The sequence below is a fragment of the Marmota flaviventris genome, chromosome 12 (assembly GCF_047511675.1).
Source record: "Marmota flaviventris isolate mMarFla1 chromosome 12, mMarFla1.hap1, whole genome shotgun sequence".
Lineage (NCBI taxonomy): Eukaryota > Metazoa > Chordata > Mammalia > Rodentia > Sciuridae > Marmota > Marmota flaviventris.
In genome coordinates, this window is record NC_092509.1 from 31644716 (window position 1) to 31657887 (window position 13172).

The following is a 13172-nucleotide window of genomic DNA, read 5'->3' on the forward strand; positions in this document are numbered from 1 at the left end:
GGGCCCAGAGCACGTGAGGTAAATGTCTACAGCTGAGCCACAGCTTTAAATTTTTAATTTTTAAGTAGTCAAGTTTATCTATCATTACCTTTAATTTATGCTCATTTATTGTGTTTATCCCCATGTTTGTGTATAATTTTCCACAAACAGTACACACTATTATCACCATTCTGCATGTATCCTTTTCCTACTTCTTTTTCTAATTTAATATTTTGTTTTAAAATTTTATATCTATGGGTTTTAGATCTATTTTAGTAATCTTAATGAATCTTAATGTCATAATGATTTTTTCTTATGTTGTCTTCTGAAGTTTTATAATTCTGCTTTTCAAATTTTAATTTTTAGTTCACTTGAAACTGATTTTTGTGTACAGTGGGAGGTAAAAATCTAATTTTGCCTTTTTCTACCTTGAGATCCAATTTTCAGAACCACTTCTTATATGTCCATTTATTAAACCATATTAAAGTGTATATTCTGTTCCATTGCCCTAATTTGTATCTTTCCCCAAACTACATTGTTTTATTTTTATAGACATTGTTTTATTTTTATAGTTTTATATTAAGCCTTGGTACTTGCCAATGTAATGTAAGTAAGTAAGTAAGTAAGTAAGTAATGTAAGTTTCTTTTCTTCAAAAATTTACCGAATATTCTTGGCTTTTCATTCATCAAATTAAGCATAGAATCACTTTCCAATAAAATTTACTGCCATAAAAACAACTATTGAAATGTTGATTGAACTTGCACTGAATTTATGTATTAACAGGCACACAGTTGCTGTTTCTTATAATTTTATTATAAAAATAAGTTAATAAGCAATACTGTAGTTTTCCATTTATGTGTGTTTTCATTCATGTTTTTCTATAGTTTTAGGCTATTATCCATAAATGACTTGTACATCTTTTGTTAGATTTTTTTGTTAGATGTATTGGTAGAAACCTTGTAAGTTTTATTGTTTTTATATGTATGTGTGTTTAATTATGCAATGTTTTAGTCTTTTTTTTTTTTTTTTTTTTTTTTTGCCTCTGTGACCAAAAGACCTGACAATAACAATGTAGAGGAGGAAAAGTCACTTTGGGGCTCAAGATTTCAGAGGTCTCAGTCCATAGGCAGCTGACTCCATTACTTTGGAGCAAGGTGAGGCAGAACATCATGGCGGAAGGGTGTGGTGGAGGGAAGCAGCTCAGGACATGACACTCTGAAAGCAGACAGAGACTAAGCTTGGTTCACCAAGGACAAAGTATATATTCTAAAGGCTCACCTCCAATGACTCACCTCCTTCAGACACACCCTACCTGCCTATAGTTATCACCCAGTTAATCCCTAACTGCAGATTATTGCACTGATTAGATTAAGGCTCTCTTAACCCAATCATTTCACCTCTAAACTTTCTTATATTGTCTCACCCATGAAATTTTGGAGGAGATCGCATATCGAAAACATAGCACACAATTTGATTTCTAATTGTGTGTTGTTTATGTATTTGAGTGCAACATATTTTCATCTAATAATCTTACCAAATTCTCTTCTAACATTCAATAGTTTGTCTTGAAGCACTTCTTGAAATTTTCTATGGAAACAATCTTATCATCACATTAAGTATCTTCCTTTTCTGTTGTATTCATGTAATTTCTTACTATGCTAACTTGGACATCTAATAAACATTGAACAGAAGTAGTGATACCAGTTTTGTTCCTGACACTAAGAGAAATGCTTTAAACAGTTCCCCAATACATATAGTGTTTGATGAAGATTTCTGGAAGTTAATTTTAACATACTAAAGAAGCTCCCTTCTATTCCTAGTTTATCAAGATTTTTTGATTATTGGATTTTATTTTTTTAATTTTTTATTAGATTTTATTTGTCACCTTTTCTGCACCCCATGCAATGATTGTATAATTTTTTTTCTTTTACTACATCAATGTTGCATATTTTATTAATAGATTTTCTACTAATGTTAAACCACCATTGAATCTTGAGATCAACCCTGGTTGGTCATGGTGTGTGGGTTATTTTTATAAATTTTTAGATTGGGTTTGTCAATATCTTATTTAGGATTTTTGTATTTATGTTCAAAACTGAGTTTAGTTTGTAACTCTCCTTGTTCATAGTGCCATTGCCTGGTTTTAATATCAAGTGTATACTAACCTCACCAAATGTCCTAGAAGCCTTGCTTGGATATATCATCATTTATTTGCAAGTAAAAGAAGATACTTGGTGTACAATTCGTGGGTAATTTTGAAACTCTGGCTTGGACCTGACTGACTGTTCATCAGCTAGGCTCATGTCTGGGCTCTCTTGTGTTTATCTGCAGATTCTGCCAATTGGTTTTCTTCCATTAAAATATGAAGGCTTTCTCTATCTCTAGTGCTTCTCTGGGTCCTCTGCTTTTTGAAGTTCATTTACATTTGTTTCTTTATTCCTCAAGAGAGATAGCCCATATCTTGCTAGAATTTATCTAGAAAGCCGAATTCTGATTCAGTCATTTCCCTTGTACTCCCCACTCTAACCTATTTGCCTTTTTATGAACTTTTCTGCTCACTCATCACAACAGTTTCAGGACCCTTTCCAATGGCCATTTGGTCATGACTTTGCAAATACACAAACTCCTCCTTGAAATCCAAACGTTACCCTCTCTTAGCAGGAATATTTCAGCACAGAAGGAGGTCTAGGTTTTCCCCTAGTTTCATTTCAATTTTACCAGGTCAACTGAACAGAATTTTGGAGGAAACATTATTTGTGGCTTTGAGCACCAACTTTCTACAACTTCTTCAAAATCATGGTGGCAAATCTCTGAACATATTTACGGGAGATGGTGAGTCTTTCTCTCCAGATGGCTCTCCACAACAAGTTAATCCCACTTCATGTTGCTGGTAATTGAATTCTCCCCTGAGAAGGAAATTGTATGAGATCCATGAACATTTGATGTATGGATATTTCTAAACAGCCTGACTTGGAAAAGATTAAAACAGCCTTGTATTCCCAATCTCTCAGACCTCCTTACCGGCAGGACCCAGATTTTAATCTGCTCCAGGTGGCTAAACTCAGGAAGGCTTATATCTCTCAGCATCTTCAATTAATGCCAAGTGCAATCATAGTTGGCAGAGTTCAGGGTGTTCTGGCACATTTAGGGGACGGGCATGGAATCTCCCTGCCAAGTCCTCAGAGTACAATCTTTTGGACTGCACTTTCTGCAATCAAAAGTTACGCTGATTAATGAGCTCCAGGCAATGAGCAATCCCTTATACTTAAAAATCAGAACCATGGGTTGGGGGGAGTAAGAGCAAATTTTTCTACATAGCCTTGGGTTCCTTGACCTCAAAAGCTTTGGCATATCTCTCTTTTAGGACCTTTGCCACATAAACAGCTGAGTTGTTTGATTGAGTTGTTCTGTTTCTTAGTGAAGGGTTGCTGTGACTCTCCCTCAGTGTGCATATTTGTTTTAATGTTACTCATGAGCTCAGAGGTGTTTGGAATTGGCCACTTTTAAAAGTAGAACAAAGCATTGAAGCATGGGGTTTAGGAAACCATCTCACAACTGGACTTGCCTGATTGACTTCTAGTTCCAGTGATAATGAAGCAAATATTTCTAAAGGAACAACGTAGGTAACATCTTGGCTTTTATGACTTTCAAGAGGTCATTCAGGACAAGAAAATAGTATTCATTTTGTTGGACTAAAGTAAAGAATTTATTAAATCCTTTGCATTTTTTTTCAATTTTACAAATGACTAAAGTTTGTATTTAAATTCGATTTCATTAGTCATTGTAAAATGGCACATTGACTTCATTACACATTGTTTTAAAGGCTGGAGAAATGGAGTCAATTATATTTTATCACATGCAACATAAAAGTCTTTGTAATTACTTTGTTTTATGAGACTCCCCATCAGCTGGGTATATTGTAAATACCCTCTTCCACATTTAGAGATGGAGAAAACGAACAACGTGGCAGTTAAGATGTTGCCGTTCACATTATAGCAACAGCAATGGAATTAAATTGGAGACATTATTTTTAAAAGAAGAAGCTGCCTCCACTTGTGAAACCCAGAGCCTTCCAAGTGTGTTTTGCAGACAGAAGCTCCAGAAAGGACATCCCCAAAACTGGAGAGGGTGAGGGAGTCCACATGTGCCTCTTAATTCTGTCCCACTGCGGGGGGTGGGGGTAGGGGTGGGGGGGTGGGGGGTACCTTTTCCTTTAGAGAAACTGGTGGCCAGTGCCCTACTGTGTTGTCAATGACAACCACTGAATTTATTGTCCAGGAAGATTGACAATTCCTAAAATACTCCAATAAATGCAAAAGGAAAATGGAAAAGAAATAAACAGAGAATCAAGCCTTCTCCATTCATCTGTCCTGTTTTATAATGTGAATTCTTTTTACTCCAGATTCACCCTTCCTCCCATGGCTGCCCTTCCACATCACCTTTTCCAGAATGCCCGCTGGAATGCCTGTTGGATCACAGACTGCAGCTTTGAGGATCAGGTTACTGATGTGTATGTACTCATGACCCGCTTCTCAGTCCAGCCATCCATTAATCTTCAGGTCACTCCCACATTCAGTGAGGACATTTGCACCTGGCTCATTCATCACCTCTCTCTCTCCAAGCACCTTACAGTTCTTGCGGGGGATTATTCAACACTCTAACTGCAAGTCTTTTTGATTCTAAAGTCTAAGCTCTTCCACTGTCCCCTTTAGAGCCTCTGGTATCAGATCCTCAGGTTTCCTGGTGAGGTGACATGCACAAAAGATGACACCCAAACCTTTTTGTATCAAGCAGCCACATAAAACTCCCAGTCATAGAGTTGGAAATACCTCAATCACTGGGGAAATAATTCTTAGCCTCAAAATGGATTTTATATGTGACAATGCAGAATTTCCAGGCCTCTTGTTGAAACTGCTGAGTGTAGAATTTCTAATATTTTCTCGAGTACAAGATAGTAAATAGAAATTATTAATAACTCAAACTAACTTAATAGGTATGAATTATCATACATATTACTGCAGAGTTTGTGCACTGCCATGATTGTGATTTTTAGTGAATATAACAGTACTTGTAAGGGATTTTCCCACATGAACTGAATTCCCTCAGGAATTGTTATATGTGGCTCAGGAGTTTATTTACTATTGGTGTTCCATTTGTTCCACCTGGGCATTTTTAGTTTTATCTCCTTCTTTAATGTTTTTTTTTTAATTTTTTTTTTTGTTTTTTAGTATTCCATTTTTCTCCTCTGTAAGATTTTTGAGTAATTCCTGTTTGTTTTCATTTTTAATGGCTGCGCTAGAGATTACCATCACATCCTTAACTTATCAGCCTAGTCTATCACTTCCCAATAAAATCTTAGACCCTATCCCCCATCTTTGTGTTTTTGATGTGGTTATCAGGTTACTACCCTCTCATCTTTGTGTTTTTGTGTTACACATCTTCAATATGTACTATAAACACTACAATACAGTGCTTTATTTTTGCTTCAAACAGTTAACTTACCTGTAAAAAAAAATTTTAAAACAACAACAAAAATGTCTTTTAGGGACTGGGTGTGTCACTCAGTGGCAGAGGGTATGCTATCATGCAGGAGGCCCTGGCTTCAATCCCTAGCATAAGAAAAAAAAATGTTTTTATATGTGCCCATATATTTACTGTTTCTGGTGTTCATTCCATTGTGAAGATTTTGATTTTCAACTGGTATTGTTTCCTTTTAGCCTGAAGAACATTCTGTAACATTTATTGTTGCAGGACTTCTGGAAACAGTCTCTCTCTCTCTCTCCTTTTGTTTTTGCATTCTTTTTTTTTTTTTTAATGTCTCTCTCCACTTTCATTTTTGATAGATGCTTCTAGTTGTTATTGAATTCTAGGTGGACAAGTCCTCTGCTCCACCCTTTGCCCCTTCCAGCACCTTTAAGCTGTCATTCCACTGACTTCTGGCTGGCATTGTGTATTCTGAGAAGTCAACAATTATCCTGTTCAACTCCATGTCATAATGAGATCCTCTCGCCGTCCCATTGGCTGATTTTAATGTTTGGTTTTTAGCCTTTTGACTATGACATCCTTGATGTGGTTATCAGGAAGTTTATTCTACTTGAGGTTTGCTGAGATTCCTGGATCTGTGGGTTGAAATTTTTACACAAGTTTGGAAATTTTCAGCCATTATTTTCTTTAAGTACTTTTTTCTGCTTCTATCTTTTTCTTTCTCTTATATGACTCTAATTTCAGGTTCATTAGATAACTTGATGCTGTTCCATAGGGTGTTGAGTTCTGTTTGGAAGTTCTTTTTTTCCCTCTGTAATCTAGTTTTGATAGTTTTTATTATTCTGTTTTCAAGTTCACTGTCGTATTTTTGGTGCAATGTCTAATCTGCTGCTAAACCAATATAGTAATATATATATATTTTTTTTTTTTTTTTTTGTTGTTGTTGTTTTTTGGTTTTTTTGTACCAGGGATTGAACTCAAGCACACTCAACCACTGAGCCACATCCCCAGCCCTATTTTGTATTTTATTTAGATACAGGGTCTCACTGAGTTGCTTAAGTTTTCTCACTAAGCAACCTCCCAATTCTAGCCTCCCAAGCTGCTGGAATTACAGGCATGCACCACTGTACCCAGCGGAAATTTTTAATTTTATACATTTAAATTTTCAAGATATATATAATTTCCATTGGGCTTCATATTTTATGTTTCATTTCTTGATTGAGATGTTAACTCCTTATGTTCATTTTTTCTTTAATACCTTTGAATAAATTTATAATACTGTCTTAAAGTTCTTCCTGTGTCATCACTGAGTCCATTTCTATGAACTTTCTTTCTTCCTGGTTCTGGGCACTGTTTTCCTGCTTCTTGTCACATCTAACAATTTTTTAATCTGTGCTGGTCTTTGAGAATGCTATTTAGTGCTGAATTTTGATGCTTTTCTTTAAAGAACATTGCATTTACTTCTGCTGTTTGGTAAATTTACTGATTGATCAATTTGAATTTCCTGAGAATTATTTTAGGTTTTGTTAGGGTAGGACTTGAATTGTCTTTATTCTAGGTATGCCCTTTTTTGGTTCTTAATGGAATGCCTGAGTTGTTCAGCAAGTTCCGTCCACTTTGGCAAGTTGGAAACTCCAACATCTCCCAGCCCTGCATGACTTCTGAGAACTCCATTCTGCTCAGAGACCTCCAGGAGCTGTTCACTGTCTCAGAGGATCTTACCTTGCACATGCAGAGCTTAGTCTTCAACCAAAGACTCAAGGATTTGAGGCACTCTAGGAATCCAAGATTTTGGTGGCCCTTCTCTGAGAAACTCCTTTGTTTTACAGTGTCTTAATCCCCCACCACCCCCAAATCTAGCTGCCTTAATAGTCTTTAACCAATCTATTTCCTCAGCTCAGTAAGACCACTGCTATCTGTGTGGGCTTCATTTTCCTTTGCCACAGTTTGGAAGCTGCTGCTAGGTAAGATGTCACAGTGAATGGACTGTTCCCTTTCCCTCAAAGATCACATGCCATCTGTTGTCTACTGCCTGAAAAGAGTTGCTTTGGGTATTTTATCCTTTTTGTTGTTTTTGTGTTTTGGTGGGTGAGTCTGATACTTGAAACTTCATCATGACCAGAACTAAAAATTGTCAGGTGTTTTTAGAAATATAAACCTTTATGTTTTGGAGAAAGAATATTTTATTTTCATTTGTTCATTCATATGTTTTTCCCTAGATGACACAGAAAAAAAATTCTACTTCTCTTTAAAAAATTTTCCTGTTCCTCTTCTCTAGATCCAGATCTTTCTTTTTCTAATTGTCCTTAATAGGAATGACTCAAGGGTTGCTTATGTGCAAACTGGAATTCTGGCAATTACAGAAAAGTTTCAAACAACAGTAAGTCTGCCTAAAGTAAAATTTTACTTATGATGAAGAAAAGGGATTTGTGTATATGAAGCATATGAACAGCTAAGTTTCAAAAATCCAGGTAAATATTCCTTCATACAACTTGCTTCCTTAATTTCCTCCCAGTTCCATACTTCTGTCCTGAGGAATACAGTCTTCTTTCTCACTATTCAAGTGGAGTCTCTAGAATCCTGTCTCCCAGACAAAGTCAATGAACTTCCATTCAAACTCCCTAATTTCCCTGAAGCTTCTGTTCATTTCCTAGTCTAGCAAAGAACCTGTTTCCAAGTGAATTGCAGAACTTTCATAGTCTGTAGTGTGATTTTAGTCATGATTAAAGTGAAACCCCACCTTCATTTCTACCTACAGCAGGCTAGAAATCAGTCAACCCATTATAGATGCGTGAAATGAGAATGTTTTAAGGATTCAGTAATCTTAATATTCATAATTTAGAAATGAACATATAATAGGAGTTTACCCTTCCAAGGCTATGCTAGTATTGTGTTGAATGTTTGAGAAGAAGAAAGAAGGGAACTTATTGGACATCAAATTCAACCCCTTCATTTGCATTTTAGTGAAATGAAATTCATGAAGGCTGCACTTTCCCAAATTCCCCTACAGGATCAGAAGTAGATTTTTTTAAAAAAAATTGTTACATGGATTCAGGGATTGAACTCAGGGACACTCCACCACTGAGCCACATCCCCAGCTCTCTTTTGTATTTTATTTAGAGACAGGATCTCAGTTGCTTAGTGCCTCACTGTTGATGAGGCTAGCCTTGAACTCACAATCCTCCTGCCTCAGCCTCCTAAGCCACTGGGATTATACACATGGCCACCATGCCCAGCGAAGCAGATTTATGGCTTCTGTTTTCTGACCTTGAGTGCAGTATTTTGGGGGTGCTGGGATCAGATCTAAGACCTTGCACATGAGAGGTGAGTGCTCTCCCACTGAGTTACACCTCTGCCTCCTAGTGCAGATTCTTTATGCTTCTCTTTGCTAAGGAAGGAGGCAGGTCTGTTTTATCAATAGGTTCTGTGAACCACAGAAATCTGTAGGAGGGCTACAGTGAACTAGAGATGACTAAAAGGATCATATTCATTTTGTATTAATTATATCACTGCATTCTATTTCTTAATGCTCAGTTTATTGCTCTAAAGACCCATGTTTTAATTAAAAATATTCATTTTATGTTATAATGAATGCATACTTTTTATTTAAAACTATCCATTTTACTGCATGTCTTCACAGCTGAATAAGCAGGCTATGGTAACCTGCTTTGATTACATTTTACCTCTTCTCTTTACTTACCTAGATGCTCCTGGGCTTTGGATGATTGACTTACAAACTGAAAAGCAGAACATCACACACCATTTCTCTGAAAGTCAAGTTCACATGGATCTAGCAATTATCTCCACAGGGCATCATCTATTTTCATGCCTTTGCAAATAAATAATCTTCACTTGAATAAAAATCATTTGCTCCTTGATTCCTTATTATTTATAATTTTGTTGAAATTTATACTTCTGAATTATGAATTAAAGAGGCCTCCTCTGTAAAATCTTAAGACTATATAAATGCTGCCTCATTTAAGGACTTAAGACTACAAATATTCATGAATTGATTGTGAAAGGTCATTAAAATAAAAACCGTGGTATTGTTTATCCTCATGATATGTCCAAATTTGGTAGTCAAGATGGAGATCCACATAATGGAAACACAAATGTGGGTAAGTTTCATAGAAGAAGTTAGTTTAAGGGAAGAACAGGAAGAGCTAGGAAATTTATGAGACTGGAAAGAAATTATTCAAAGCAACAGTAGCCAAGCAGATAGATGATGAGGAGCAGATTATCTGTAGGAGTTACACTAGGTGATACATAAGAACCACAATCAAACACTGCTCAACTTCTAGGAACTCTTTTGATTCTGCATGTCCTGGATTTTATTTAACCTTTCAACAGTGATTCAGAAGTTGTCACCCAGCTCTAATAGAAAATAGGCATTATTACTATCTGCTATAGTTGGGATCTGGAGTGTACCCCAAAGGCACATGTGTTAAAGGCTTGGTCCCCAACTTGGTGCTATTGGGAGGTGGTGACAACTTAAAGAGGTAGGGCCGACTGAGAGGATTTCCCGTCACTGGGCACATGTCCTTGAAAGGGATTGTGAGATCCTGGTCTCTTTCTCTTTTACTCTTTTGCAGTCTGACCCTGAAGTCAATGGTTTTGCTATGCCAGGCATTTTCATCAAGATGTGCTGCCTCACCACAGGCCAAAAACAATGGGGCTGGCTAATAGAGCATGGACTAGACCTTCTGAAACAATAAGCCACAATAAATCTTTTTGCTTTATAAGTTGATTATCTCAGGTGTTTGTTATAGTGACAGAAAGCTAACATGCTGTCCTGGATTCACTGATGGAGAAGCTGAAATTCAGAGAGACATATGCAAATATTTGAGGGTTCAGGATTCGATGGTCCAATTGGCTCCATTTCCCCTTGTTCTTCATCATTGTGCTCTAAATCTGCTTTTACAGAGAAGTCAGAGATGGTAGGAACCAAATGTTTATGTATTTTCTGATCAACTGTGTGGCAGTCTGGGACTGCCTTTGATTCAGGATTTTGCAGATAGTACCCATCTTCTATGTTCCTACCTGCCTTGCAAACTGGATGGTTGAAGACTTATCCCCACTTAATAATATATCCTAGTTCTAACTCAGTGCAGTTCCTTAAATCCAGCTCACTGCAGGTCCTAACCTCAGCTTCATATTATTCAGAATTTAATATTTAGCTATGAATAAGATTTTTGCCATAACTATGACTATGATAGCTTCTAATACTGAATTTTTAACTTCTGTTTGAAATGGGAGGTGAGACATGAAGTCTTGAAAACATCAAGTTGAAGGTATAGAAGATATATGAGGGGAAAACTTCACCAAATCCCAGGATCATGAAAAATAATTTTTCTGAGTTCACATTCCATTGTTAACTGTTTCAAGTTTATTGGACAAGTTTGTATCTGAGTGAAAGTGTGCAATTTTTTTTTTCTGTTGATTAGATGGTTAGAACTTTTTGCAGCTAAAGTTCAACTTGGCTTTAGCAGAACTCTAGTATTCTGCTTTATTCTGTTCTGGTAAAGAATAAAACCAGGGCTGGGGATGTAGCTCAGTGGTAGAGTACTTGCATGGCATGTGTGAGGCCCTGGGTTTTATCCCCAACAAATGAACAAATAAAAAAAATTACAGAAAGAAGTTTCAAAAGCAGGTCAGGCAAGCTAATCAGACCAATCAAACTTCTGGACCAAGATGGAGCCTGCGCCACTTTTATTTATATCAGGAAACATCAAAGAGATTCTATAGAATGTTTTTCTCCAAAAAAGGTTAAAGCTGGGCTGTTCAGCTCCTAATGGGTTAGGCCCATCTCCGGAGCTACTATGAGGCACTTTCCTAGCAGAGTGGAGGGAAAGGTCACGGGCATTGGGCAATCTATTGCCATGGGTCAGCCACGGAAAGTTCCCAAGGCCAGGCCTAACTCCCCTGACTCCCATGCTTGGAGAAGATCCTCATGTATTTCCCGGATGGCTTCCCGAAAGATGTGGTCATACCTGAATATCTATCTATCTTTTACAGATGTGTCACATTAAGTATTAACAAAAAACATTGAACATTCAGATGGGATATCTGAAGATAATAAAATTTCCAATCAACCAAAAAAAAAAAAATGCAGTAACCAGCATCTAAATACTTTCTAAAAATCAATAGATCAGTTAACACTTTCATCCTTCAATTTCTTCAGCACTTATTATATTGAAAAACAAGAAGTCCTTATCTGTAAGAGAGCATCAATATGAATTAATAATTAGTTAGCCACATTTATGGAGTGATGCACTGTGCAGTCAGGCGTTTATAGTTGGTATGTTTATATTTGCTAGTTGATACAAAATATATTATGCCTCTATTGACTGTAATTTGTTAGGCCATCTCTTCAAGGGGGAAGTTCTGTTATTTAGTTTTCTAACAAGACTGTATCATGGGCCAAATTAAATAAGTTAAAAATAATTTCATGCACCTCCCCCTCCCCCCAGCCACCAATGAAATGCTTTATTCATGTATATTCATTAACTTCTCCTGAGGAATGCTACATGAATCCTACACATCAATCAATGCCTGACAAGTCAAGACAGCTAAAGGTTCTCTTTGGTCCAGGAGGTGATATCTTCCCGTGTGGTAAGACATGATGCTTAAGGAGCTTCCTCTTGTAAGGCCGAGAGGTAGGGTGATTCCTGGACAGCAATACAGAAAAGTCACTGTGCTCGTGTAACGGTGAACAGTGGGAATCTGGAAGGTTGTGCGTATGGGGGTTTCTTTTTCTTCTTTATGTAAACTTTTTAGGAACTAAGCTTTCTGAGAGCTCCACTATGAGGAAATTAGAACCTAATCCTAGTTTAAGTTAATATTCTAAGAATGTTGAGGCACAAAAACATCTTTGAGCAGTGAAGCAATCCTCTGTTTCATGAATTGAAGATTTTTATTTGATTCCACTTCCTGATTGGGTAAGATATGCAATCTTACCCAACGTAAGCAAACCCTGCTTTTCTTATCTCAAGTTGAACTGCATCCTCTCCTTTTCTTCGAACAATCACATATGGAAATTGGAGGCTTGTTTCTGATCCCCTGCATGAAGACTTAATGAGCCAAACTAAAGGAGAGAATTCTTTATCAGAAGTGACATGACATGAATTCTCTGAGCTGGGGCACACAAGTACACAGGGACTATTGCCGCTTTTTGGTCCAGAGTGTTCTGAGGGAGGAAGGTCTGGTGGAGTCCTCTGCATCAGCAAGTCTTAGACCATGGTAGTACCCCGGAAGAGTGCAGTACAGCTCTGCCCCAACCAACTTCTCTCTGTTCCTTGGAAAGAATGGGAAAATATCCTAGTCATTCCCATGGTTCCACATGAAAAAGGACGGGACTTAGAGAAAGGTGAGAGCTGAAGAGTGTCTCAAAAGCCACCAAAACAAACAATAGAGTGTGCCATTGTGAAGAATTGTTGGCAATGTGGGCTGCTGGTGAGGTTAAAGGGAGATCAGACTGCTGGTCTCTGAGGTCTTTAGTGATGGAGGAGACTGAGATGAAACTAAAAACACCATCTGAGGAAAGAGGATGAACTCTCTATACATTAGATTAGATCACCAAAATTGAGGAAATAAAAGGCAGGCCAGAGAGCCATCATTCTGTATTCTATAAAACAACATGTGAAGTTCATCCGTTCACTTGTACTTGGATGAATATCCAGCTATCTGTCGTTGTATTCGTTCATTTTCC